This window comes from Colobus angolensis, unplaced genomic scaffold, assembly GCF_000951035.1.
Source record: "Colobus angolensis palliatus isolate OR3802 unplaced genomic scaffold, Cang.pa_1.0 Scaffold102, whole genome shotgun sequence".
Lineage (NCBI taxonomy): Eukaryota > Metazoa > Chordata > Mammalia > Primates > Cercopithecidae > Colobus > Colobus angolensis.
In genome coordinates this window covers 3,604,415-3,607,983 of record NW_012111142.1, presented here as the reverse complement: position 1 = coordinate 3,607,983, position 3,569 = coordinate 3,604,415, and the positions used below count along the sequence as shown (strand labels likewise).

The 3,569-nt window shown below is 47.7% G+C and overlaps 1 protein-coding gene across 1 annotated transcript in view; it reads left to right on the top strand.

Moving 5' to 3' along the window:
• The window catches only part of INADL (InaD-like (Drosophila)), a 472,039-nt gene that overhangs the window by 448,211 nt on the left and 20,259 nt on the right, over nucleotides 1-3,569 (top strand). The window lies entirely within an intron of this gene.

The window sequence follows — 3,569 nt, the reverse complement described above, 5'->3', positions numbered from 1 at the left end:
GTGTTAGCCAGGATGGTCTTGATCTCCTGACCTCGTGATCCGCCCGCCCGCCTCGGCCTCCCAAAGTGCTGGCATTACAGGCTTGAGCCACCGTGCCCGGCGGAATTTTTTTTTATCATGTGCTATACTATTTAATTTTTTATTATGTACACACAAAGAGATATTTAGAAAAAAAAGAATATGGACAGGCATAGTAGCTCATGCCTGTAATCCCAGCACTTTGGGAGGCCAAGGCAGGTGGATCACTTGAGGTCAGGAGTTTGAGACCAGCCTGGCCAACATGGTGAAATCCCATCTCTACTGAAAATACAAAAATTAGCCAGGTATGGTGGCACGCACCTGTAGTCCCAGCTACTCGGGAGGCTGAGGCAGGAGAATAGCTTGAACCTGGAGGGTGGAGATTGCACCACCGCAGTCCAGCCTGGTCGAGAGTAAGACACCGTCTCAAGAAAAAAGAATAGAAAAGAACCAAGAGTATAGGTCCGTTTGAAAAGCAGCTAAATGGAATTGAGTAGAATGGTGCTTCTCAAACTTTAGCACGCTCCAGAAACACCTGGAGGGCTCCCCCAGCATTTCTGATTTTGCAGGAGTGGCGTGGGATTCAATAATTTGCATTTCTTTTTTTTTTTTTTTTGAGACAGAGTTGCACTCTGAAGCCCAGGCCGGAGTGCAGTGGCACAATCTCAGGCTCCACTGAACCTCCACCTCCTGGGTTCAAGCGATTCTCCTGCCTCAGCCTCCCGAGTAGCAGGCACCCACCACCATGCCCGGCTAATTTTTGTATTTTAGTAGAGACAGGGTTTCACCACGTTGGCCATGCTGGTCTTCAACTCCTGACCTCAGGTGATCTGCCTGCCTTGGCCTCCCAAAGTGCTGAGATTACAGGCATGAGCCACTGTGCCCAGCCAGTTTTGCATTTCTTCTAACAAGCTCCTAGGTATTGGTGATGCTGCTAATTCAGATCCCATGCCTCAGACCCAGTGGAGTAGAGCGTTATTTAGGGATGAATATAGGTCTCCCCACGTTATTCTCTTCATCTGAAACGCCCTTCTCACCCTACTCTCGTCTTTTTTTTTTTTTTTTTTTAAGAGAGAGACAAGGTCTCGTTATATTGCCCATGCTGGCCTCTAACTCCTAGGCTCAAGAGATTGTCCCATCTCAGCCTTCCAAAGTGCTGGGATTACAGGTATGAGCCATCACAGCCAGCCCTCTCTTCTTTTCTTTTTTCTTTTTTTCTTGAGACGGAGTTCTGCTCTTGTTGCCCAGGCTAGAGTGCAATGGCGTGATCTTGGCTCACTGCAACTTCCACCTCCCAGGTTCAAGCAATTCTCCTGCCTTAGCCTCCCGAGTAGCTGGGATTACAGGCATGTGCCACCATGCCTGGCTAATTTTGTATTCTTAGAAGAGATAGGGTTTCATCATGTTGGTCAGACTAGTCTTGAACTCCAGACCTTAGGTGATCCACCCACCTCGGCCTCCCAAAGTACTGGGATTACTGGTGTGATCCACCACGCCCGGCCTCTTTTCTTTATAAATTTTGGAAAATCGTTTGTTTAGAAACTCTCCATCCAGGCCGGGCGCGGTGGCTCAAGCCTGTAATCCCAGCACTTTGGGAGGCCGAGACGGGCGGATCACGAGGTCAGGAGATCGAGACCATCCTGGTCTACATGGCGAAACCCCGTCTCTACTAAAAATACAAAAAACTAGCCGGGCGAGATGGTGGGCGCCTGTAGTCCCAGCTACTCGGGAGGCTGAGGCAGGAGAGTGGCGTAAACCCGGGAGGCGGAGCTTGTAGTGAGCCGAGATCGCGCCACTGCACTCCAGACTGGGCGACAGAGCGAGACTCTGTCTCAAAAAAAAAAAAAAAGAAAGAAACTCTCCATCCAAGAATAGGGAGTGCCTGGGTGTTGATGTCCTTCCAGACCATTGTTCTCCAAAGCCAGAGGAATCTGTGTCTGTGCCTCGGGTGCAGGGCCTCGCCCAGAGCAGATACCTCATCAGTGCTGCTCACATGGAGTTGCTGAGTCATTCCAATCAAGCTGAAGGACATGAACTAATAGGGAACAAATCAGCACAGTTACCAATTTAGTCCAGAAAAATTCAAGTAGGGGAGGAAGATGGATGGCTTACCCAGGGTTGGGAATGGAAAAGGTGTGTCATTGGTGTGCAGAGCAGGCATGTCGTGGCCTGTGTGAGCATCATTAAAGGAATGATCTGCAATTAGGTCTTTACCTTAGTTGCATAACAAAATCACTGATTTTAATACCTGTTCCTGGGCCCCACCCCAGAGATTCGGATATAATTTTTCTGGGATATGGCATGGACATCAGATGATTTTAAAATTTCTTGGGTGATTCTAATATGCAGCCTGGGGTAAGAAAAGTAGTCTACAGGGTTTGCAAATAAAAAATCAACTAATGTTTAAGCCAGGTGCAGTGGCTCACGCCTGTAATCCCAGCACTTTGGGAGGCTGAGGTGGGTGGATCGCTTCAGGTCAGGAGTTCAAGACCAGCCTGGCCAAGGTTGGCCAAGGGGGTGGCCAACCCCCCCTCTCTACTATAAATACAAGAATAGGCTTATTTTTTATTACAGGCATGTGCATGGTAGCACATGCCTGTAATCCCAGCTGCTCAGGAGGCTGAGGCAGGAGAATCGCTTGAACTTGGGAGGCAGAGGTTGCAGTGAGCTGAGATCGCGCCACTGCGCTCCATCCTGGGCGGCAGAGCGAGACTCCGTCTCAAAAAAAAAAAAAAATCCAAATTAATTCCATGAAGACAGTGATAAACTGCAGGAAAAGGACAAAAGGTTTGAAAGTTGAAGACCTAGCCCAAGTTAGGTAGGAGAGGTAGGCTGTAGTGTCAGAAAGTTGTGAGTTTGAATCCTTTTACTAAAGTCTAACCTTCTATTCCTCTAAAACAGGGACTATGGAGCTCCTTTCTTAACAAGGTTGCTCTGAGGATTAAATGAGGTGTGATGTAATGTGTCTAATAAATACAGTATGTTGCAAATGGTAGATACTAAGTGGTATCTTATTACTTTCATGGTAATAACATAGGCTTGAAGTTAGAGAAACTAAAATTCCTTTATAAAATCCTGAAAGTGGAGTGGTTTTCCAGGTGGCATTTGAGGTGTGTGCCACTAGGTGGCGATGTGGCTGGAAGTCAGTTTGCCCTTTTCGAATTTTACTCCAAATGCTTCACACTTCAGACCTAAGATTTTTTTTTTTTTTTTAGACGGAGTTTTGCTCTTGTTACTCAGACTGGAATGCAGTGGTGCGATCTCACTGCAACCTCCGCCTCCTGGGTTCAAGCGATTCTCCTGCCTCAGCCTCCTGAGTAGCTGGGTGTGGCGCATGCCGCCACACCCGGCTAATTTTGTATTTTTAGGAGAGATAGGCTGGTCTCTCCTATCCAACCCTCTAGCCTTTAGGTTGGTCAGGCTGGTCTTAAACTCCTGACCTCAAGTGATCCGCCCACCTCAGCCTCCCAAAGGCTGAGATTACAGGTGTGAGCCACCACGCCCAGCCCGATCTTTAGATTTTTAACAGACACATAAAAATCAATATATTC